This window comes from Triturus cristatus, chromosome 8, assembly GCF_964204655.1.
Source record: "Triturus cristatus chromosome 8, aTriCri1.1, whole genome shotgun sequence".
Classification (NCBI taxonomy): Eukaryota; Metazoa; Chordata; class Amphibia; order Caudata; family Salamandridae; genus Triturus; species Triturus cristatus.
In genome coordinates this window covers 610,699,140-610,726,221 of record NC_140591.1, presented here as the reverse complement: position 1 = coordinate 610,726,221, position 27,082 = coordinate 610,699,140, and positions in this window count along the sequence as shown.

The following is a 27,082-nucleotide window of genomic DNA, read 5'->3' as shown; positions in this document are numbered from 1 at the left end:
GGAAGAAACAGACGTACGTCAAGATGTAATCAACGTCTTAACATGAGTGTACGTATGTCTATGCATTTTATTTTTTGAAATGTTAAACCAACTTTTTATGTAATGAGGATAAAACTCAATGCTGGACATTTGCTTGAAAGTCCAAGTTAAGTGACATCCAGGGCAAAGATGTTTGTTGATCAATGTCTTGACACATTGAATACTGTGTTCATTTGCATTCTTCATCATTGATTGTTCTTACAAAATGTATCCTCAAATACATTCATTTGTAAGGCGTCTATTTTGCATTGTTATTTAATAAACCTTTTTGTTTTTCTCCATTTTAGAACCCTTCACCATGTCATCTTTGTTTGCACATTTCAAAGTTGCGACATTTGCAGTTATATGCTGCTGTTGCAAAGTACAAAGGGGATATGGGTTAATCCTGTGGAAGACACACACAGACTTTGGGTGTACATATCTTGTACTGAGACAACTCAACAGTGGAAGTTTGTACAATTGCATTACTTGTTTTCTGTTGAATGTTGGCACCATGCCAATATGTGCTACTTGATTTGCTCTAAACACATGTGGCTGTCGACCCAAACCATGCTAATCTCCTTTCACATTGGCAAAATGTTCATTTTGTGTTAAGTGTATGAAGCTGCTGATGTGTCTCATCATTGCAGAACTAACTTCCTGTAGCCCACCACAAAGTAGGTTGTGAGATTCCTCCAGACACTGCGACAGTGTATTGGAATGATCCTGTGGCCTGTGTCTCCAGGCATAAATATGCACGCTGTGCGGGCGCGTGCAGCGGGCATTCCACTGGCGCGCCAAAGGTACGCCTAAAGCAAGCCTGTCTGCACCTGTCAGTGTCCCGGAAGGGGCTAGGGCCAGTCATGCTGCCCGACGGGCTACTTCCTCAGTGGACAGGCTGTGCTACACTGGTGAGTCATTACGCTCACTTCGTCCCATATCGTGCCCCTCCCAACGTAAGCTGGACTTGCACTCCGGTCATGACACCATATGCCCATTGTGCGGCTTCAGGCTGCGTTCCGACTCTTTGATCCTGGGACAAATCTGCCCCTCTTCTAGTACGCCACCAAGGGCTCCCCCGATTTTGGTGGCCTTGATTAATACACGATCTCTCAGGAAACATCATCGGGATGTCTTTGACCTCATCACAGATAAACCAGTGGACCTTCTGTTCATTACAGAAACTTGGATTGACGGTACATCCGATCCTATTGTAGCCCCGTCCAATCCCGAAGGCTACAGGATTTCTAGACCAGACCGCCCAGAGGGCAGAGGGGGTGGAGTGGCTATCATGTATAAGGATAAGTGGGATCCGCTTTTCGGCCCATTTTACGTTGGGTGGCTCTCTGATTAACAGGCCCCCTGGCTCCGTCAGGCCTTTCTTAAAACATGGGGTCAAGCGCTTCTCTTCTCCCAATACATTGTTTTAGGTGACCTAAATAAAAATATCCATCTCGACCAGGCTGACTCTAGAGACTCACTTGACTTTTTAGATTTTTTACAGCTTGCGCAACTCTCTCAATGGGTTAGCCTCCCCAGTCACCAAGGGGGTCATATCCTCGACCCAATCTGCTCCAACTTCCCAATCCTGGTGGAAGATCCCCTCCCAGTTTCATGGTCTGATCACTGCCTTATCCACTTCTCTTGGCCTTGGCTGACCTTCCAGGCAACTGCTATCGTAAACCAGTCTTCAGCAAAATTGAGCCGCCCAAGTTCTCTCTGGCCTTGGCGGCCTCTAGACCCACTATCCCTCGGGATCTTGATGGGAGTCTGGCAGGGTTCTCGAATTGGGTTTCTAACACCATGGATATGTTATCTTCGCCCATTTCCTCCAGGTTTTCCAGGGAGTCACCCTCTAAACCCTGGTTCACGCCCGAGTTGACTACTCTAAAGCACGAGTGCAAAAAACCTGAGCGTGCCTGGCGCCTTAGTGAGTACTGTGCCTTGGCCATGCACAATCTTAGGGTCAAACAAAAAATGTACTATGCTGCGATAGCCGAGGCCAAGAAGCAATATTATTCGCCCCACATTGAACAAGCTCAAAATAATTCCAAGGAAATGTTTCCATAGTTCAGAGCTTTACATCCCCCACCGCACAGTCTAGTTCACTTCCAGTCTCAGAAGCCTGGTGCAATACTCTTTCTAACTTCTTTATGGATAAAATCCGCTCTATTCAGGTGACTTTTGCTCCCTGTCTTAGGGCCTCATCAGATCTCATGCCCTACGTACCTACGCAAACCAATCCTAGGCACTCCCTTCATGCTTTCGCCCCAGTGGATTTGCCCAGCACTCTCAGAATTCTGAAGGGCCTGAAATAAGGCTGTTGGCAGCAGTCGCGGAGATCATTAATCCTGAAGTAAACTTCATTATCAATACCTCCCTTTTTGAGGCTTGCGTGCCAGAGGGTTGGAAGCAGGCTAAAATCCTCCCACTTTAAAAAAAACCCTCCCTTGACCACCAGATTCCAGGGAATTATCGCCTCATCTCCCTTCTCCCCAGCTTAGCCAAAGTGTGCGAAAAGGTGGTGACCAGACAACTCACTGAGTTTATCGAAGGGTCGAACCTCCTGCACCCAGTCTAGTCAGGCTTCCGGACCTCCCATAGTACTGAGTCAACACTGATTGAGGTCTCAGAGGCCATCTGGGAGTGTCTGGACGCCGGCAGGAGAGCGGCTCTAGTCATGCTCGACCTGTCAGCGGCATTTGATTCAGTGCCACACTCACTGCTGCTTTCTCGTCTCGCTGAGATTGGTGTCTCGAGCTCGGCCTGGGGCTGGCTTAGGTCCTTCCTGGAAGGGCAGATGCAACAGGTCTTGCTGCCGCCGGCCGCGTCAACTACTCAGCCGGTTACCACAGGGGTCCCGCAGGGGTCCTCCCTTAGCCCCCTCCTCTTTAACATCTACGTTACTCCTCTGGTCTATTTGGCCGAGGACCTGGGGGCTAAGGTCATTGCCTACGCAGATGACACCCAGCTTCTTTTTACCTGGGGAAAGGATGCAGACTCTGTCTCTTCGGCTCAGCACTGCTTGTCTTTTGTCTTTTGTCTTTATGTGGCTCGCCGCTGCGCAGTTTAAGTTCAATGAAGACAAGTCGAAGATTCTCCTTTACGGTAATTTTCCCCCCAGCTTCAGAGACACACTCTGGCCTCCAGGATTCCCTCTACCGACATCTAAAGGGAACTCCGACAAGAACTTGGGAGTGTGGTTCGAGGAAAATCTATCCTTCTCTACCCAGGTTAACCTCTTCAGCGCTGCGCGGATTCCCGCGCAGTGCTGAAAGATCTGAGCGCAGGCGGGGCCATGACGGAACGGTTCCGTCATAAGCACAGCCCAACCGGCGTGCATGACGGAACCGTTCCATCATCGGCATCGAAGAGGTTAAGAAGCTCGCAGGCAATTGCGTTGGACTTCTTAAAACCTTAAGAAAATGTCTTCCTCTTCTCTTTAGTCCCGCAAAAGAAACAGTCATTCGTGCGCTGATCCTTTCTCGTTTGTACTATGCCAATGCGCTGTATGTGGTTATCCAGGGATACATACTGAATAAACTTCAGGTTGTCCAAAATGCAGAAGCTAGGCTTCTCCTTGAAATTCCCACTAGGTGTAGTGTGCGACATCACCTGCGCTCATTACATTGGCTTCCTGTGGCTGAACGGGTTAAGTTCAAATCCCTAGTCATCGCTCATTGCACCCTTTAGGGCCTGGGCCCCTCCTATCTGCAGAAGCGGTTCTCCTTTTATGTCCCGCAGAGGCAACTGCGCTCATCAGCACAGCTTCTAGCACAAGTTCCCCGCTTCATTCGTCACAGGCTGGGCAGTGGCTAGCTCGCTGTGAAAGCAGCTCTGACATCGAACGCCATTCCTTTTGCGCTTCGCATCACCCAAGACCCCTTGGCCTTCAGGAAAAAACTAAAAACCTATCTTTTTGTCTAGTGGTTATCAGCTGACCCCTCCTGGTTCGCGCAGGGACACTCCTCGGAGTTGCTGCGCGTGATACAAAATTAAATAACAATTTATTACTGCCAGGATTTCTGACTAATGGTGTTATTGTTGTGCAATTCCTATTGTGAAGCAGGATATCTGGCTCCCGCTGATGCTATAATATTTTGCCTATTGAATATGATTGTTTTGCTTAGATCCATTTTTTTCATGGTGGCAAGGTGTGGAAATGGAAATGTAAAAATGGAACTGAGTATTTGTGTGATATATGGTTTGTTATGTTTAAGACATTTTTGACAGACCATTCTATTTAAAATATGATAAATTACTAGTTGTTGATTTTTTTGTATATTATCGTCATTGGGTAGAGAATGTGGCCTAACAGCTAGGGCGGTTGACCCCGGAGCTGGGGAACAGGGTTTGAGTCTCGGCAGGGACGCTCAACATTCTTTGATTTTGGGAAAATCACTTAACCTCCCCGTGCCTAACAAAAATTAATGCGTCCGTCTGTAACGTAACTGGTGCTCACGTAAAGCACTCTGATACCTTTGGGTCTAGTTCACGTTATATAAAACTCAACAAAAACAAGCATTTGCAATGCAATCGGTCTCGCATTTGTGAGTTTGAGCTGTTGGCATTGTATATGGCAATGCCTTTTATTAATGTGTTTTGAAAGCCTGCAAGCAGCATGTAAACACGCACTTTGTACTTATAGTCGTTGCTTACGAGTACCAAGGCTGGCAGTAACTGCGCCTCTTCTACTTCTCGTAAGCAATGACTACAAGCACAAAGTGCATGTTTAGGTACCGCTTGCAGGTTTTCAAAACACATTAAGAAAAGGTATTGTCATTGGAAAAAGCTAAACCAAACAAAACCCCTATGTTTCAACTACAAAGCAGGCTAGAGAGGAGCCAGCTGAGGAGGGAAAGAGGGGAGCAACACAGTAGTATTTGGCGTCCCGGTTGGCAGGGGGTGGTGATAAGGGATAAGAAAGCATTGGCAGGATAAGGGGAGCCCACCCAGGAAGATGGGGTAACCAAAATGGTGTTGAAAGAGGAGCCCCAAGGGCTCAGAGACTGCCTAGGTATGGAAAGTGGAGCTGCACAGACACCGTAGGGTGATAAAAAGGAACTCAGGAGACAGGGAGGAGCCACAGCAGAAATCAGTGCTCCTGTGAATTATTGTAGGGGAGCGACACATATTTGAGTGCCTCTCTGTGAATTATCGATTACCTCATCCAGACATATCACACAATAAAAATAAGCCAAACAAATTGGTGTTGCAAATGCTTGTTAGCAGTGATGTAAGATCTAAAAATAAAAAAAATGATATTGTTGTGAATAAACAGAATAGAAAATGTTCCAATTATGAGAATATTATAATTTAAGTTAAGTTTGGAAGACATGTTGGTCTTCAGAGTGCCTCAAAAAATCCGCTTAAAGCACCCATTAACCTGTTATCTATCACTCTGACACTTGTCTCCCAACATCGCTCAGAAATCCTCTTTATGCAGATCTTACACATGTTATTGCTCTTTAACAGTGTCTTTTTACTCTCCCCTTTTGCATGCATCACATTGCTCGCATCACCCACGTCACTGTTCTCTCTCTCTCTCTTTCTCCCTCCAACCCTCTAAATATGCAATGATGTGCTGTTAGTGTTTCGACAACTTGTATACTGTAATTACAACTGCACATGTGTGACAACTGATCTATGCACATTGCCCTGAGGCTACAGTTTGAATGAACATGTGGTGAAATAATTTTATGACCTAGCGATAGGCAATGTGCGAAACTCTTACTGACTTCAGTGAAAGTAAACTACTTAGCTCGGCTCCAGAACGATTTCCTTGGCAATGAGAGACCGCTCCTTACCAAAGACTATAAGCCAGGCTTTTAAGAACTGCATGGGGCAATACATCAAGTGCTGGCTACTGGTTTGTATAACCCCACAGAGACACAGCATAGAGGAGCTATTATTATGTTAGCATTTCGGTGTTGTTATGCAGACAGCAGCACTAAAATGCATTCATTGCTCGAACCTCTGATGCTTTGTAGGGCAATAGTTCATGTTACAGAGGAATGAAGATGGGTCCAAAGTGAGTTGGGGGTCAGATCTACATTTTCTGAATAGCCTACTCTGTTCTTTTAGTTATATGTTTTGGTCTAGCTTGCCCCCTCTTACATGTCCTACAAAGCTTTCACCTTCGTCTGCCACATACTATGTTAACTCAAGACACCATTGTGCAGTCAGTCATCCACATTCATTTACCCATTCATTCTTCATCCACAAGTCTAAGTACAACTCATTCACACTCTCAAGTATCCATTCATCCATGCACTCACCCACCCTTTCATGCATCCATGCACTCGCACACATGCATACCTCATCTACTTTGGCAGTCACTCAACTATCCATTTCACCATCCATCCATGAACTCTCTCCTCTATTCATCTATGCGCACCCATTAATACATTCACAGAAACGTTCGCACGCCACCCCCAAAGATGCTCACATGTAAACCTTGCGAATCAATAAAAAAAACAACTTTGATTTAAACGGCAGGCTAATATGGTGTTTGTTAATACTTCCATTATTTTAATTGTTAATTTGAATATCACCACCATCAATCCCCCTTTGGGCTTGTATTGAAGTGCAGCTGTGCTTTTTGTTTAGGCAAAGACCTGTTGTCGGCATCTAGCATGTCCTATTTTGGAAAGCGGCGACTAAGCAGAATACGCTCCACTTGGTCACGTCCATAATTTTTGCCAAAGTTTTTACAGGATTTAATAGCACGGAGAGCAGGGGTAGGAGACAAAGTCTAAAACCAACCGACCGACCCTTCTCTCGGAGAGGGGCATCCTGGCAACAAAGAAAGCTTTTCAGGAAAGAAGCTCAAAGTACTATTGCATCCGATCTGTGAACGGCTTCTTTTTAATCAATCCGGGCGCCTAAGCAGCCCCTCAATGTACAAGATGGAATACAGATTTCAGTGAGAGCATTTTAGACATTTAACTGTTTGTATACGAGCGCTCCAGTTGCTTCAAGCCGAGTATACGCTAAATATGAAACAGGAGAAGAAATGGCCGAACACTGTGCATGCATCAGGATGGTAACCCGAGGATAGCCAATTAAAGGCACCGCCCCCAGCCAGCTCCACACTGTCTGCCAGGTTCAGAATTGATCGCGTGGTACACTTGGCTTGATAACAATCATTCCTGACCATGCGGCGCCTTCATAGTTTGTTGCAGTGTCTTACTAAACAAGCATCCGCCACCCGCTCCCGGACTCGTATCTACACAGCGCGGCTGGAAGCTTTTACCTGGGGGCTGCTCTAGCGGCTGACGCCTCCCTCCCGGCGGAACTCCGATGGGAGCTCTCCTCCTCCTGCGGCGCGGCTTCGGCAGAGACGGGACTTCCTTCCTCCGCTCTGCGTCTCGATGACGTGGCTACGAGAGTCCCGGTTGCTAGGCAACCCTCACTGCAACTCGGCTCTTCTGCGATCACGGACCCGGCCTCGGGCAGGCAGCTCGAGTAGCGGCGGTGATTTAAAAGTGAACACGCAGCAGTCCTGGAGATCAGGGGCCGGTGGTGATAAAATACCGGCCCTCAGTACTACACTTCGGTCACGGGCCGGCGGCGGTGATGCACGCAGTGCTCTCGGTGCTCCTGGAGAGTTGATAGGCGTGTAAGCCAGCCAGAGACAGCAGCAGAGCATGGAGGCATGAGGGAGCAGCGAGATTCATCAGACTGTGGGAGGAGGGTTAGGGAGGGATGGAAAGAAAGTAGTCTGCAGTGAAGGGGCCAGTAGCCATGGAAGGATACAAATGACTGACATGGCTGTCATGGGGCGGGACTAACAAGCTTAAAGCGAATCGGAAGGCAGCATTTGTAACCTAAGCCAATAGAGAAGATGGGCGGAGCTTCCAGGAAGCTTCCACACTATAGTGTATACTGCATGCCTCGCAAAGCGATGGCAGCACATTCGTGCTGCAACGCTAGGAGAGACCTAAAAAATGGTAGAATTTTGTGAGAAACATAACCTACTTGCAATTCATTCATAAATAAACAATCACTTGATTGATTTAATTTTTAAATATATAACGGAAGGAAATAAAATTAATAAATACAGAAAAGTAATACAACACCAGTGTTTGACTTTGTTAGTTTTGATTTTATTAAACAAAACCAAATAAACTAAAACAGGATGTAAACCAAAAAGCTAATTAAAAAAAGTTAAAGTCAGTCATGGTGAATGAAACCATTAATGAAGAGCCAACATTGTTTGAAGTCCAATGTCCATAATCCAACTGGCATCAGAAAGGTAAATGTGTCCTGAAAATAGTCTACAGAGTGAATGGGCCTCACACACTGGGGGAAATTAGGTTTGGCGTCTCCTGGTGGTGGTTTTGCCACCCTCTCCTGGTTGTCTGGATGATCATGTACTCCTGGAGGTGGGGAGTTGGATCCGCAGTTGCAGGGACTGAGGTGGATGTATAGTTTCTGCAGTGCCCCAGTCAGGGAGCCAAAATTGGAGTTCAGATTCTCCATCTTTACATTGTGCTCCCTCTGCAACTGCTTCATGTCCCAGAGCTCAGTAAGGACCTGGTCCTTCATGTATTGTGACTGAAGGAGGGATCCCAAGACTTGGTTGAGGGTGGCCTGGAGGATAATCAACCCATTGGCCTCACTATGCTGACCCACAGTTTCCCTCTCACAACCCATACCCCCAATACCCTGTGGCCTTGACCCAGTGTGCCCCATCCTAAAGGTACCCGGCTGAACTTGAGGTGCTGGCGTCTCAACAGCAACCAGGACTGATGGGGTGGGGCTCAAGATCAGCTTGGTGCTGGGTTGGGTACATAAAGTGAAGGTATCTGTGAGCTGACGTGTTGTAATAGCTGGGGTGGGAGGTGTAGGTGTGGGCTGAGAGAGACTTACTGGAGTTGCCTGCCCAGGCAGGCCAGATGAACAAGGCCACTTTTCTTCATCCGGACAGTCAAGAGTGACGTCATCCCTGGAGCCTTGATCCTGGGCTGGAGTTGAGGTTTCCTCACTGTCAGGTGATTGGCCATCTGCTCTGGCTATAAAACCTATTGTGAATGTAAAAAATGGATACATTGTAAAAGTGTGAATTACACATACAATGAGTTTTAAGCATAAAACTGTAGCATGCTAAAAGGAAAGGGGACATCAATACCATGATTATACCTTTCAGTGGTATTGTAATCAATTACACAAACACTTCAAATTATATACAAAACAACTTCACATAAACAGGTAATAAGATGTCCTGAAATTGAAAAAAAATAATTTAGGAACTATGCATGCTATGTACCAACCACTAAACAAAACACAGGAGAGAGGAGAAATGTGAAATTAACCAACCCAAGGCCTAGCAGGCTAAAACACAGACATTTACACAACTTAGAAGGATGTTTAGCATTAGTCATCATATTCACAGTGCAGAGTAAATTTTAGACATATAACACTTCTATTCAGCATACAATTTTACATACCTAACTTCTTTCACTCAACAAACGTTGATTTGTGCAACTAATGACATCAATTTAATTACATGACAAGAAAAGGACGACATACAAAACTTTAAAACATACAATTTACAAAAGAGAGACTGATCTATAAATGGCAATTTACCATATGTGAAACGAAATTGAAAAGGGAGAATGAGCAAAATTAGATTGCAATATGATTTTCACCAAAACAAAAACAAGGCATCATGGTTGTTGTAGTTATTTTAATGATTCATTCAGAACACTTGCAAAATTGTAACTTGAACACACCTAGTGAAGATCTGTAGAACGAAGAGAGCATACATTTACTATTTGAATATTGGAAACATATATATATGTTATTTGTTATTTGGTGCACAAACACTTATAAGCACCCTAAAATCCCGTGAAATGTAATGGATATTGAAACCTGTTATCTTACATATAACACAACACATTCAAACAGATAAGCCACAAAAAATGTTACGGATATATTTAGGTTTGTATATTAAAGAAAATTTGCAAAACACATTAGCAACAGCTTACTTCAAAGCAAACTGAACATTTAGGTTTAGTGACATCTTGAAAAGTCTAATTTACCGGTCTCCACTCCACCAGGGATTCCTGTCAAGCCATTAGGATGTAGGTTCTGCAAGACCTTCTCCTCCCAGGGAAAGCATTGTAAGGTGGGCCTGGGAGAACCACCACCATTCCTCTGGGCCACTAGGTGATGCTTGGAGGTCAGGGAATGCACTCTCTCCTACAGGTAATTCCACCTCCTCCTAATTTCCTCCTGTGTATATAGATTGTTTGTTACAGCATTCACTCTGTCAACTATTCTGTCCCACATTTGCCTGTTCTGTGCTATTGTTGTAATTTATACTTAGGCACCAAATAATTGTGGATCTACTCTAAAGATTTCATCTACCATGACTGACAATTCACCCTCAGTAAACCGGGGATTTTACCTCCCCGCCATTCTGAGATTATGAACTTAAATAAATTAAACAGCTAACAAGATGATAAAGAAAAAGGGGTTAATGAACAAGATACAGAGAGCAAAAACTAGATAAACACCTGAATTCAGGGATAACGTGCTGTGGTAAAAAAGTTCTGCTGTGCTGGAATGGCAAAGGATCATGGTCTGAAATGGAGGGTGTTTTATAGTGTTGCATGCAGGTGTTAACAACTAAGCAAATCGCATCAGGTGTGTAATGCTAGCATCCATCCTACAGCCACAGGACTAGTCCAATGATGACCGCGCCCCGTGCAGAATAACTTAATCGGCAAACCGCTGCTAGAACACCACCAGTACAATTTTGAAATCTAAATGGGCTCGGCGCAACTTAACTGCCCTGATGGCAACGGAGTAGTATTTGCCAGCAGAGGAGTCCACCATGTCAGCAGCAATGAGTGACATACACAACAGTAAACCCTCTATCAACGCATACGGAGAGTGAGCCAGAATATATCTATATATGAAGGGCAGGATTCTGTCAGCTTGCTGTAGTACTTGAATGCTCCGCCGCGGGTGACAATGGTAGTCTGGCCAAGATTTCAATCAGGCCCTAACTGTCTAGAAAGCCCAGCATACATGGATAATTGTACATGGTAGAACATATTTTTGACCCAGTAAATGCATGCTTTATTTAATTAATTTTAGAGCTGAGGAAGTGGTAGCAGAGAGAGAATTGACTTGTTTAGATAAGGTTTGCAAATTATTATCAATGACTGACAAAAGTGTCCTGCAATACTTATTTATCTAGATACCTAATATGTATAGCAGCTTCTTTCTCAAAATATCTAGCAGCCTGCTCTATAAAAGTATAAATTATAGAGGGGGAGAGTACTCCTTTTTTCCCTCACAGGAGTAGGATCTGAAACAAACCCCAGTAAATTCATATTGTCTTGTTTTTTCATGGAGTAGAGGTTAAATTCTAACAACCATTTTTCACGTCACTTCATTTTGGAAACTCTGTATGTGGTAATTGTAGTGCATGAATATGCAGAATCAGGTATATTTGCCTAGTGACCAGAGGTCCTTGATATAAATCTAGAAGCACATTTGTTAGTATGGTTTGGCCACATCGCATCGCCACTTGAAGCACATGATTACAAATAAAAGTGCCCTTTCTAGTTAACTTATTTACTTAATCATTGGTCAAGGCGTTCCCCCTTTTTAAATTACAAAATGTATGCAGTATTTTTAGGATCTAATACAACATGTATATCTCTAAGGAAAGAAAACAGTAGCAGGTAATTTGTTAAACAGTTTCACTGAGAAAAATAAACTCTCTTAGATATAAACATGCAGGGAATTAGGTATCAAATAACATTTTCTGCTACATTTACAGGGATAGTGTCATGCCAGTATGTGTAAGCTTGTTTTAAAAATAACTCAGTATTAGAGTACACATAACATTGCTGGAAGGTCATAGAGCCATTAGCCTGTGGTGTCTCACAGTGTTCCCAATGAGTGAAAATATACAGGTCATGTTGGCTAGTTGATTGATGAACTTAATGACGTCATAGTGTTGAAAACAAACCATTTCTTTAGAATCATTTGCATCAAGATACGGATCTTTACAATTAAGGGAAGCATATGTATTAAGATTTTCTAGGAGCTGTTTACTTACATTAATGTCAGATAGACTTGCAGAGGACCTGTAATGACAATGTCATCCAATGAAATGTGTATGACATTTGGTATCTGTACCTCTTTGGCTGTCCCCAGTATCGAGTATGGAAACCTTTCCCAAAAAATGCCATCATGTAATGGACAGGCACTGATGTTGACAACATGATAGCTTCATGCCACTCAATGTGAGGAGGAATGTGGCTGCATCTCTTGTATCACAGTAGATGGTGGAGGGTATTCTGAAAGAAAGTGCCCATACGTCATCCTCAAAACGGTTATCAGCATTTTAATTCACAAAATAAATAATGAACTTGCTACAAAAATTCACATATAGGACCGTGCTGGACAAATATACCTGCCGCCTCACCAGCAACAGGTGATTTAAACTGCCCACTGGCTTTAGACATTGGCAGTTCTGGGAGAGATAGAAGAACATTATTTTTGTTTCATTAGGGCGACCTCTTGACAATGCAACTTCTTGTAATGCAACAGAACATATTATTGGCGTGGATTATTGTAGTCTTGGTGTTGAAGCAGTTTCAGTTACTGCTTGTACGAATTCAGGGTTTAACTGGAGAAAAGCTGGAGACTCAGCAGTCCCTCTGATTGGGGAGTCTATCTCACCTCAACTGATCTAGTCTGGGGGTAACCCCATAATATGGAGAGAATATGTTTGACTAATCTGATGCACATTAGCAGTGGTGGGGGCAGCTGAACACAGTTGGTCACATGATGATTCTTAATATGGTCAATTCACAACTTCCTGTTTTAATTAGCACTAAAGGTGCCAGGATTACACTGCAAATGCCTTCTACTAAGCGAACTGGAACAGGTAATTGGTATGATGGTTCGAAATGGTTTTTTTCAGGAATCCTTTCTTGGAATAATTCTTCCAGTTGTGGGAATCATACATGGGCAGTTTTCGACCACAGAATTAGACGAACTCTTCATGTTTCCAAGCATTCCTCTAAGTGGTTAGGTTATAAACTGATGCTTAATTCAAGCAATTCATTTGCATCTTCGCCTTCCCAGGGAGCAGTAAATAATGTCAAAGATGGGTAGCCCAAATAGGAGTTGGTATGGTGCGCAACCATATATTATGTCCCTCAGCAAGTTACTGAGTGCTCACTGATATAGGTTGTTATACCATGTCAATTCTGTGTCCAATACTTTCACGGTCAGGTTGTTTATGCATATAATTCGCTCACTCTACCATACTGTTTGACTCAAGGTGGAACAAAGGCAGATATTGATGGTAACAAGTACAGCAGGTGTACTCCCATAACAGATATAACATCAACAAATGCTTTTGTGTTTAACACCGGGTATTTGTCTAAATGAAAGTTCTGCAGTGCTCTTATAGCGACATGCCGCTGCATGTCTTTCATGACAGCACGAGCAATGGCACTCTTTTGTGGACCCACCGACAGGAATCTAGTGCATGAATCTACTGCAACCAATATGTATTTATAATGGTTGACAACAGGCAAAGGACCGACATGGTGGGGATAGACAGCATCAAAATATTTATCTGATATACTCGGAGGCATAGGAGTTGGCCTCAGAGAAGTCAATGATTTTGCTTGTTTGCAAAGGCAGGAGCAACACATGCTGTGAAAGGGTCCACAAGTTTGTCTGTGTGGGTCCTGTGTTGCTGCACTAGGATTGTTATAGAGCTAGTACCGCATTAGCATCCGGAAGTCCACCAGGGGCTCGAAAGGCTGCCTTGTGACTGAGTGAAGCTTCATGCATCACCACCAAAGCAGGAAGCTCTGATCATCCCAGAGGCTGTAAGTGCTGAAAGTTCACCACTGCAGATAACCCTGATAAAAACAAAAATGATAGGAGGATTCTTTGAATTAACCTCAGACACTAGTAATTGCTAAGGGCCGCAAGCTAGTCCATCGGGTTTTTGCCCAGTATGCCACTTCAAACAGGAATCAGCGATATGCAAATCAGCCTTGGTCTTGCTCCAAATGGAACAGTCTATCCCATACTTCCTTTCCAGGTTATCTATGAATGGGCTCACAAGCACCACATACAGGTGCCAGCTTATTTGGGCCTGGTCAGTAGGGTAAAGCTTGAGTCGTATGCCACAATGAGCATGGGGACTCATCTGTCATGGGTATGAGCTGCATATGCATTCAAATGGCAGATTATGAATAAATGAATGAAGGAGACAAATGGTGGTCCAAGGGGAATTTTCCTCCAAAGACATATGATTACCAGGGACGTACCACAGGGATCTTCCTTGAGCCCTGCCCTTTTAAATATCTACATTGGCCCTCTTATCTCGCTAATTGACTCCAACGGAATCGCAACTATATCATACGCAGTTGACATCCTGTTGATCCTTTCTCTAGCTAAATGGGCATCTAGTCCAGAATTGAACTTCCAAAAATGTCTCTTAAACATTATTTTTTAGATGCAAAATATTCACTTTAAATGCAACTCTGAGAAAACAGAAATTCTCCTCATTGGAAAATAAAATCTCTTTTCTCCTACATGCTGGTGGCCAACCTCAGTCTCCCTCCACCAAAGACGGCTAAATTTGGCAAGAAGTTTGGGGTTGAATTTGACACAGAACTATCCTTGCAACTTCAAGCGGCAGCAGTAGCCGGGATGTGCTGCAAGCTGAGGAAATCCCTTAGGAAATGCCTGCCTTTTCTTTACCTGAATGCCAGGAGACTTTAGCTTTTGCACTTTATGGTAGTGTCAAAATTGGATTATTGTAACAGCTTGTATGTGAGATGTACAAAACAGCTAATACATAAACTTCAGATGGTCCAACAAGCAGCAGCCAGAATGGTGCTACAGCTTCCTAAATGGAGCTTTGCTTCAGCCGCATTAAAAAGGTTTCACTGTTTCCCCATACATAAAAGAATCTTGTTTAAGACCCTGGTGCTAGTCTTTAGGGCCCTTAAGGCAACTGGACCAAAATATCTCACTTTCCAATTCAGACATTACAAGACCCTGAGAACACTCAGATCCTCAAATGCAAATCCACCCTCTTTTAGATTAAAAACTCGAGGTGGAAAATTCCTCACGGTAAAAGGCACCAAGGCATGGAATCAATTGCCAATGCATCTCCAATTTATAACCACGAAGATGCTTTTAAAAAGACCCTGAAGATGTGGCTGTTTCAAGCCTCTGGCGAGCTCTGTCACTCCCTCATTCAAACCACACTTTTAGGCTAGGGTAAAGGCTTCACTGGTGTTTAGTATCAGTGCCAGGATGCTCATTCGTTTGAGTGACAGTGTGCTTGATAAAAACCCATTCATTCATTAATGGTATCACACAGGAGAAAAACAAATAATTAATGAGCCTCCAGGCTACAGAAGACTCGGAATAGAGGTTACAACTGCTGGATCTAAATCCCCTTACACGACTGGCTCCTCAAATCACAGTATCTGAAGTGCTAAGTATAAATTATGACACAATATCTAAAAGAAGTCATAGAAACTACCTCAGATTTGATCTATTCCCCATGGCTTGTTCCGGTTGGTCCTCTGATATTTGGAGCGACTTTTCAAAGACATTATCACACTAGATAAAAACAAGACTCCAGGTTTATGATAAGATGAAGCATGTACTGTTATTTTGCAATTTATTAAAACTTATTAGTGAATGTAATATGTGTATATATTAGAATCAGAACCTTACCATACACACTGGGTCATCTAAGCGGGTCTGTACATTGGTTCAGGGGTTCAATTACCCCTCTTTAGCAACATCTCTTCCATATAGAAGAAGATCCTAATTCAAACAGATGACAACACTGCTAATATCAATAGCAAACATAGACTATCAACATTAAGATTCTTCCCACAATTACTAGAATTAGCATGGAGACTTATGACCCACGGTCTCACTTAGATTTACCTGACATCAAGGTAGCATTACTACGATGGTGCTTGAGATGACCGCTCATAACACATAATACAAAATAAACATAAGTAATACAAAGCAGAATGAGGATAACAGATTTACAAAGGTATTTTAATATAATCTTCTCCTGATGTCTCTTTCCAATTTTGCATTATCTTAATCAGGGTTCCACTCTGCCATACAAACATTATGGTTTATCCAACAATAGGATATATAAGCGAATACAATGGACAACCTTAAAAACAAATTCCCCTTCCAATATGGTGCCTGACAATTCACTGCAGTCCTCAGTAATATGTTCAAGACTACTTGACAATTAAGGATACAGTGCCCATAGATATAGTTATAAAGATGGCGCGCATGGAGAGCATTAGAAAAGAAACACAAAGTACACCACAAGTAACACAGTTTTAACAGCTTCACTGGTATCATAACATATTTCTTCTCCTCAGTTTCTTTTTCCAATTTCACATCAGTATTCTACCTAGTGTTATACAGTATATGGCCCATTCAATAATTAATACATTAACGAGTACAATGAACAACCTTAAACCAATCCCCCCTTCCAATATGGTGCCTGCTGACCGGCAGTTGTCTCAGTGACATGTTTCAAGACTGAGGAAGGACTACCTCTAGGATACCATTACAAATATGGCGCCAGATCAGAACGCCGATAACAAACCTTGTAAGGACTGCAGGGATCGTTTCTTGACCTGAGACCGCAGAAACCTATTTCTTTGGGAGCCAGCAATTTCCTGTGATACAAGAGAACTCTGATTACGGCATAGTTTCCTATCAATTTCATGTGAGCCCCTATTTTCTCTATACCATGTGTGATGCAAGAGAATGGTATCTTATGGATTACAAATCGGGCACCTGTCCTAAACAATGAACTCTGCCTATGGCGTCGAACGCATTTCATGAGTCAGGTGTTTATTTCATTAGGAGATATTCTCTAATTAGAGCACAATGTATTTCACATTAGGGGTTCCGCTAATAATATAATTCACAATATAATGGAGAATATTATAAATGGAGTAGTCTCTGCCGTGGCCAAACTTAAGGTCTGCCCACAGTTACATTTGGTGGGCGGGCCAGTATATTGCTGGGGTGGGTAGTCCGTCATTGTCGATACGGAGTAACCTGTCCACTAATATATAAATCAGGCCCTTTGTCTGATTGCCATTTTTGCTTGTTCTCACCCAGGCCAAATAAAGGAAAACATATTCCCAGGTAGTCTATTTTATATTTATGGATTGAGAGCTTGTTATGTAACCCTAGAGTTGCTCCATTTTATAACTTCCTGCATGCTTCAAACCTGTAAGCTTAAGCACTTCATCCTGAAATAATTTATATTTTGTCTAAGTTGTTAAGTGCCTGCTTAACAGCATTCTGACAGAAATAAGAGGGAAGTCATATAGGATGACTGATGGTCTTCAATTGTGGCCCCTTATTTGTAAAGAGTTCAATTGAAAAGCATGTCTAAATCATTCTGTGTTCAGTACTTCCTTGAAGAGATGAAGGTTTAGATCTCAAGGTAGTATTGAGTGTGTTCCACAGTGTTGGGCCTTGCACTCTCAGTGTTGAGACCTGTATCTCATACTGTTGAATGACCATTTCTGTATCAGGTGGTCCTCTGATGAATGGGGCTTTCTTGCTGCTGTGTAATATTTTCTGCAGGTAGAGTGGGCCATTGCCTCAATATGCTTTCAGGATGGTGCAGAGAACCTTAAATTGTATCTGCTTCCACTGGAAACAGGTGTAGAGTCAGGGCCGGACTGACTACCGGGCGTTTTGGAATGCTGCTGGGCTGGGGGCTGATTTCGTTGATGGGGACCTGCGTGTACTGTACGAAATTCGTTTTCCTTTAATTATTTCGAAGTACACGCAGGTCTCCATGAACGAAATCAGCCCCCACCACAGTGAAATCAGCCCCCTGCTCGGCAGAATTCCAAAACGCCCGGTAGTCAGTCCGGCCCTGTGTAGAGTCATGATGCAGGATGCATTGGAAGAGATGAAAGCGTATTTTGTCTGTCTGACTGTAAAGTCTTTGAAGTCGGACAGTACATTTCTCGAAGAGACCAATTTAGATGATATTACCGTGATTACCACCTTTGTCCTGCACCAATGTATGTGCAATTGTACAGGTGCTCCTGTCTATACTATTGATACTGCTTAACCGCTTATATGCACACTCAGAACACAACTCAGCTATTGTTTACCCTTGCAATTGCTCTGTTCCAGCAGCATTTCATGAACTTAATAATCATTGCAGGTCTCGGAGAGAAGACTGATTTAGAGATATGTGGATGGTGACTGTCTCCAATGAACCTTATTTTCAGAACGTTTTGGGATGAAGGTGGAGATTTGTTACTGCAATCGGGTCATTAACTCAAGATTCAGGGCAGGGAAGGAGTGGTTTGTCCAATCCTAAATGCTCATGACTGTTTGGCCGGCCCTCTGGGACCAGCCAAAACAGTCATGCACACTTTCCCTATTCTCCACACAGGCTGCATTACAGCCTGCATGGAGAACCTGCCCATGCCCCCGTTCCCAGGCTGAGTGTCGAACCACAAAGCTCAGACCATTCATAACGCTGCATTGCAGAGTTGTGATTGGTCAGGGGAGCCTGAGTGCTTACCAATCACAACGCTGCATTGCCACATTGTCATTGGTCAGGGGAGCCTGGCTGTGCTTCCTGTTCCTGGAGTCCGACGGAGGAGAGCAGGAGAAGAGATGCGGGACCCGGCGGCAAGGTAAGTGTTTATTTTTAATTTTTTTATTTTTACATTGAGCCCCACCGCCCCATGCGCCCGACCGGTCAGCCACGAGCTATGCCGGTTGCCACTGCAGTGAAGCACCATATAGTACTATTACCCAAGAAAAACAAAACAAATTACGGTTACAAAATGTTCTAAACTCAAGGGAAGACAAAAATACTGTACCAACTGCCTTTAATTTAGAATGAACAAGATTGTCATTTATGGGAAATGTTCTTCTATTTAAGAACAGGCTCTACAAACAGAAGAAGAGAACTAGCATAAGAGTGCATTTTCATCCTAGTATAGACAATTTATATGTAGCAGCATCTAAGGATAAGTGTATATTTGAAGACAACAATCTTCCTAGAGACCATATAAAAAATTGAAACAAATTAATTGATGCTATTCTCTTTATTTGGAAGGCTTCTCTAGATTAACTATTGAAAGAGTGGCTTAACATTAGAGAAGAAAACTTTAGGTTAATAATGAAGACACATCTTTATTTTGTTATTCTGCATGAATAAGTTTATGGACTTTATGGAAGGAGATTGGTCGCTCTTATTTTCACCGCAGCAGTCTGTCAGACCACAAGAATATGAAGATATGAACAGCGTCATTTAAGGAATAGTCTTGGGAGAGCTTAGAGTATCTGTACCATACAGTGTTTCTAAGATTGCTACTACAAGAATGGGAATGCAATTTAAGGGTGATTAATGATTTCCTTAATGCAAGTGAGATTACAATTAGTGTATTACTGAACACTGTGTAAATGTTGTAGCATTTCCTGCTCCTATTAGCACTATTTTTAAATGGCAAGAGTGAATCCCCCTTTAACGTAGAACAAATCAGATGATAAGGAGACCCATTCAAACAATGGGTAAAAATAACAATTTGAGATAAAAAGTCATATACTAAACATGAGAAGGTTATTAAATGTGAACCCTTCCCATCTTTTGTTTAAACTATTTTGTTTGGGAGTGCTGAACTAAACACAAAGTAGGTGACCTCCTGATCCAATGTGAACTAAAAAAACATGATTTCCTGCTAATCCCATATGCACTAAAATACAATGATATGTAGAACTGGACAACTTATTTCCCCCTATTTTTGAATAAGTTTGGATGGAGTTAAGGGTGATGTGCATTAAACAATATATTTTTTCACCAACTTTGAGGCTTAGAAGATGACATTTGACACATTAATGAACAAAATGCATGCTTTCTGCCTATACTGAAACAAAATTGAAAAGCACATCTGTACTTGTTAGTAGTCAAAATAAATCATCAGTTGATAACGCCTCATTGAGAGTGAACTGAAATACAAAATATATTGTTGAGATTCAATTAAAATGTTGGTGCTTCATTTATGGTATATGTCGATACAGGTCAGCTGGGTGACATATGCACCACTATCTATGTTCAAATGAGAAAGTATAGATGAAAGTATTCAAAAACAAAATATACTAGACACCCATGAATAAGTTGGGCTAGTCAGGTACAAAGAGAAATGTCCTTAAGGGATTCCGTAAGAGCTTATGGGGACGTATTTAAACAAACGTACTTGTATTATACCCATTTTTGTATATTGAGAGACACATTTAATTTGAAGATACTATGATAAAAAAAATAGACGGTCAAATAATTATGATATTCTGGTGTAGGCTATAATGAAGGAGGCGAAATATTCGTACATGGTCAATAACTTCATGATAAATGGATGAAGAGAAGAGGAGCTTTAGTGTAATAGGCTATTAATTAAAAATTGTATTACTTTATAAAAATCTCCCAGCCACAAGTTTTGATTATATTTAGTATCACAGAATTAAAGATGTGCAGGGAGACTGCGTTGTAATTAACTTTAGAAACCCCAGAACAGTTAGATATATTTGTAATACGCAGTCACGCTTTTCCGGCTGCTCTGAAACATCCATTAAAGCCCTTCCACTCACCTATTTCTACCCGGGTCCACCTCTATTAGGCTGTGAAGCTCCAGGGAGGGGCTGGGCGGCTGGTACAGGTGGGGACCAGATGGGTTTCTCTTCCCATCGTTGCAATGAAACCCAAGCTGACACCCAATTTTGTCCACCTGCTCTTGAAACCTTTCACCACTTCAACAACTATAGTGTTCTAGATCTGGTGGACTGACGTCTGGACCCCGGTGTTTCTACCATCTTGACTGGGGCCCAGAAAGGGTCAAACAACATCAAGGTAGCTAGGGGGGTTAACCATCTCTGGCCTGAGTCTTTTTCTCCCTTGCTTACATCTAACCCTAAGGTAGTTAGTTCTACGGAATGTTCCATTACACCTTTGGTAGATCTTCCCTTACTGTCACTACCGGGGGGGTTGGTACATGAACAAGGCCGGGCAAATCTGGATCAGGGAAATACCCTTCTTAGTGACCTTTCTACCAAACGAGAGCCCAAGATTGATGTCAACTTTATTTCTTGGAACATAGCGGGTCTAAAGAACAAACAGATCTGCGAAGAGTGGGGCAACTTTATGGACACTTTCGATATTTGTCTATTACAAGAGACCTGGGCTACGGAAAATTATCAACGGGAGGGGTTTGCATCTTTTGACATCCTTGCTTTATCTAGTGGTAGGGGGAGACCTTCTGGAGGTCTTAGCACCTGGGTTGCAATTCACCTGGGTGCTACAGCCAGGCAACACCAAACGGGCTGTGATGATATCTTATGTGTTCTATTAGACCTGCCTGGGAACAAACACCTAGCTCTTTTGAATGTCTACTCAAGACCCTCCCCAGGCGGAAGAGAATCTAAGGTCTTTACAGCTTTGAATGATTTCATTCTGACCTTAGATTCTGAATATTCTGTCATAGTAGGTGGCGATTTTAACTGTCAATATGAGCCACTTAGTCTGTCAGCTCAAAATGACCTTGTGTCGGAAGATACACATTCGAACATCCCTGAGCCTATGATTCCTATGGTCAAAGCCTGGACCCCACTAGTGTTACAATTTTTTTCTCTTACCCTTTCCCTATCCCTGAGGGCTTGTAATGGCAGATTTAAATCTGATCAGCCCGGACAAACCACCTTTAATAGAACTGGGCAATTGTCGATTTTGGATTATATCCTGATCGATACAAAATCCTGGGACAAGGTGCTAGATTTCAGGGTGGTTGCCTGCGATGATAGCGACCATAACGCTCTCACCATGAAATTAAAATCAGCCAGTTGGGGTTTTATAACTAATGGCACTGTGGTGCTTCCATCTCTTCAACCCCTAATTCTGCACAATAACAGACGTAGAGTTAGATGGCCAAGCATCCTTGTGTGCCCTGAGAAACTGGCAGAAATATACAGATGGGCACTGCCCTGTCTCAATGAAACGGCTGGAGTTGTATTAAATTCCTCTTCCATTGAGAGCCTATCTAGTCCTGTTAATATTCATACTCAGCTATCCACGCAACTCTTAGACGTTTTCTCTCGGTCAGAGACCTTTAAGGTCCATATGCCCAATAAACAATCTTGGTATACCCCAGAGTGTAGGAAACTAAAAGCTGAATTGATCTTGGCAATCAAAGCCAAGGACAAATCCAGGACCAAACTTCTTCGAGTCCAGTACAAACAATTGACTTATAGGGCAAGGAAGTCTTGGGAAGATGATATGTGGGAGGAGCTAAGAGTAGCATTGCAGAACAAGGATTTTAGGACCTTTTGGGCCATTGTTAGCAATGGCAAGAAGGATCCTAATACCATCACTGGCTCCAATATAGCTCCTGCAGTATGGGAAGGGCACTTTGGGGGTTTATATTCCACAGCGAATTGTAATTTACCCTCACTGACTGATTCTCCCCCCAACACAACTTGTCGTGCTGAGTTAATTCCATCTATTAAGATCAAAGAGGTTGAAAATGCCATCTCCATGCTTATACCCAACAAAGCGCCGGGTTTGGACAAAATCCCAGGTGACCTTTTTAGGTCTGAACCCATGATATGGGTACCATATCTTTGTGTCCTGTTTAATTCCATCCTACTCGGCGCAGAACCACCAGTAACCTGGCGAGGCGCTGAGATAGTGCCAATCCACAAAAAAGGCTGTCCTCTACAGCCTTCGAATTATCGCCCGATAAGCTTAATTGATACAACCCAAAAGCTATTCGGGCGTATAATCTTGAATAGACTACAGGCCTGGGAAGAAGAAAATAATGTTTTAAGCACTCTACAGGCTGGCTTCAGGAAGGGTATTTAAACTCTTGACCAGATCTTTCGTCTCCAGCTTATATACTGGAAGTCAGTGAGTGTGGAGGGTGGCAGCCTCTACCTCATCTTTGTTGATTTAAGATCAGCATTTGATCTGGTCCCGAGAGAAAGGCTCTGGGCAGTCCTGCAGATGCTTAATGTTCCCACCTATCTCTTAGATGTCTTGAAGAGCCTTCACAAGGGCAATTTTGCTCACGTCAGATGTGGAAAGCATGGCGAACTTTCTGAACGCTTCCCTGTCAATCGAGGAGTTCGACAGGGATGTGTGCTAGCGCCCACGTTGTTTTGCCTATACATCAATGGGCTCATAAAACATCTTTTAGCCATAAAAGATACTGATGTCCCTAGGCTTGCCTCGGGCAAGGTACCAGCCCTAATGTTTGCTGACGACACCTTGTTGTTGTCACGCACTCCTATGGGTATTCAGCGTATCCTAGATGGCTTTGTAGACTTCTGTAGTGATAGGGGCCTTGAGATCAATTTAGCCAAAACGAAATTTATGATTCTTAACCCTCCTAAACATACTCGCCCCAACCCAGTACTGAATGGTATCCCCCTCGAACGGGTGAAAACGTTTGGTTACTTGGGGATCACACTACAAGAAGATCTGGGATGGGGAGGTCAGGTTGTCAATTCCACCCTCAAGCTGACTCAAATCACAGGAGGTATGGCTAGATTGTCCAAAGGTTTGGCTTCTAAACCAGCTGCACCAGTGGTAGAAATTTTCAAATCCCAGGCCAGAGCTGCTTCAATCTATGGAGCGAAACTAAGGGGTCACTCCAAAATCGACAGTCTATCAAGGGTTGAAAACTCCTTCATAAGGAATTTGTTAAGTTTACCCTCTAGTTCCCCGCTGGTCCCTATTAGGCTCGATTTGGGCCTGCTCCCCATTGTAGAGGTGGTGGCAGCGCGGCCCCTCCACTATTGGAAGAGACTTTGGTCCACCCGGATCTGGAAACCTACAGAGATGAATTTTTGGGGCTCTGGCCCACAATCAAATACATGAATATCCCCTGGTTAATCTATGTGAGGGATACCTGTGCCAAGATTGGCTTTCGGGAACTCTGGGACACCCCAGAAAGCTCTTGTCTAGTTGTATCAAAAACTAATTTGGCCGATCAGTTTAGATACTTTCATTTATCACGCTTGCACATGAACCCAAATGTAGGTAGGTTGACTGCCCAGTTCCTTCAGATTAAACCGAACTATGGGAGGGAGCTATTTTTGGATTTGATCTTCCCCCCTGCTGCTAGGAAGTTATATGTACAATTTAGAATGGGCACCCTACCAATTAGGTCTTTTACTTCCAGATGGGACACTAACAAAAACATTTCATGTCCAGCATGTGGTTACAAACTGGAGGATGAAAACCATGTGTTCTTTTTTTGCCCAACGTACCTCACCCATAGGAAACGCTGGGTAAAGCCTATTTGTAGAAATCTTGGCTTTAGAGACTGTGTTAACGCCCTGCGAGTTTTAAAATATGACACCCACCCCCCAATTGTCTTTTCAGTTTCACGTTTTTTAAATGCTGCATGGTTGCAGCGTAGGAAATTTTCCACCAATTGTTAATTACTTGAATATTCCATTTTTGATTATTCTATTTTATCTTGGTGTTCAAAACGTGTTCTGCTTTTTGACATGGTATTGTTGTAATGTATTGTCGCTTTTATGGCCTTCGTGGCCGAAATAAAGTTTATGAATGAATGAATATTTAGTATGAACAAGATGTATGCTTGGATAGGCATTTTAAATATTTTTTATAGATGTCTTACGTGATGAAACGTAAATTTTTATGATATTTTGTATCAGCATCAACAGGAATTGATAATATTTGATTATGAGAACAACTTATACAAATAAAATTTGTCAGATAAAAGTGATTCTCTTTTTAATATTTTAATTCATTCTGAGGTCAATTAATGTATTTGGAAATATATAATTATGTACCTAAAAATTTTAAACAGAACAACCCCTACTGCTTAGACTTTGCTTATATATTTAACATGAATGTGCACTGATTTTCTTTTTCTTAACTTAAGTCCACAAAATTTCCCCCATCCACCTACCACCTGGAGAAAAGCTGGGGTGCTGAAAGGATCTACACAAAATGTCCAAATATGAGCCATTTCGAATGATCTCTATTCAATTCACACCAATATCATATGACAGTGATTGGTGCCATTGCTACTGCTTTGCCTCACTCTAAAAGTCTGTAAGATAACCTCACATGGGGCTGGAAGTCAGTCTGAGGGGCATATTCGAAAAGGCATTTTTGAGTGAGTAAAGTAGTAGCCCTGTAGTACTCTTTTACGTGCCTTTGTCAACTGGCTCCAAAACATCTGAAATTAAAATAAAATGGCTATATTTTGAGCATATTCATATACAATTAGTGCAAATAGAAAGGAAAGAGACCTCTGCACGTTTACTAAGATGGGAATTGGATGTTTTGGGGCTGATTCACAAAGGCATGTATGAGTAGATAAAAAAGTAATATTGTACCAGTACTTCCTGTACTCATAAATGCTTTTGTAAATCTGCTGCTTAGTTTTCTCTGCTGCAAATGGACTTGGACACTCACCAATCAAAACATCCTGTGTGACAAAAAACACTAAACATTCAATGAAAAACAGTATGTATTTCTCCTGAATTCCAAAGCAAAGTCCAATAAACACACAACCAAAACTGCATCTCATTTGCTTTCCTAGCAGATACTTGTGTATTTACTTTGATGACATATGATTTACCAACTCTTTGTAGCCAGACCTAAAAAATAAAGTGCAAGCCCTCTTTTACTCTAGGGCTAATAATCGTCAGCCAGTTGCACTTTTAAAAAGTCTAAAGGCAACCTTTCAGACTACACCACGGGCAGGATCACAATACATTCCTGAATGGCGCTAGTACACGTCCTTTTTGGTAACGAAGGCAGAGCTTGGTGAAAAAATAATGTACCCCGTATCATGGAAACAGATTTTTAGAGAAGATAATGTGTGACCAAATGTTTGTGCACAATTATTATGTTGCATTTGTATTGTGTAGGTGATGTGCTGCATTGTTCTTTTGTACTGCAGTGTTATTGTACTGCCTTAGTGTTGTTGTTGGGTTGCACGGTGGTTGTTGTGTTGCATTCTCTTTAACTGTTTTGCTGTGTTGTTCCATGTAATATTTTTGTTGTGTTAGTTTTTCTTTATGTTATGTCACTGCTCGCACTGTTTGACGATTTAAGACACCAGTCAGCTCAAGACTGTGGCAGAGTCTTTTCTTACATTGGCAATTTCAGTGCCCACTTTATGTGACCCAGCCCCTTTTCTTCTAATAGTAAGCACCTTAAAAGCAATATACCATTCTCATCTTGCTGTTAAATGTCATATATGTATTTTATAGCATCGCCTATCCCAATCAAGCATGTTCTCAGGAAACTACAGGTCACCTCGGAGATCGCTGCCATTAGAAAGCACTCACTCAGCAACCTTATGGATTATTTGCCACGAAGTCCTCTGGTGACATATGATATCCTTTTGATGTACAGCTGATTGCACACTGTTCTACATAAATTGCATAGGTCAAATGCATTACATACTACAAAGCAAATGCACGCACATGTTTCGTTCAGAAAAGTAATTTGCGAGTTTAATATTGATTATAGCGCAGCCCGGGGAATATGATATAATACCTTGAGCTACTAAATACACTTTAGCCAGACCTAAAGTTGACCACAAAAACTCCCAATTAACCATGTTCAATGCTTTCTCAGCATGAATAGTTTTCACAGCCAGCGGTTTTGAAATACTACAGTCACTATCAATTATTGAAATGGAAACAACTGAAAGGTGACATGTTAAAATATAATACATATTGATGTATTTTTGAATTGGCAAATACATCTAATTATGCCTGCACGTGAGCACTTTTAGGATATAATGGCCAGAGCAAAGACGTCTTTATCTAGTTTACAAAATACACAGTTGCACATTAGCCAATGGTTTCATTAACTGGAAGTCTCTGTCATTTTATGTGCAAAAGTACAATTTCGAAGTACTGGTGTGCAAGGATCAACAGAATACGCATAAAATTCAGAGCAGAGCACATAACACATTAGGCAATGCTG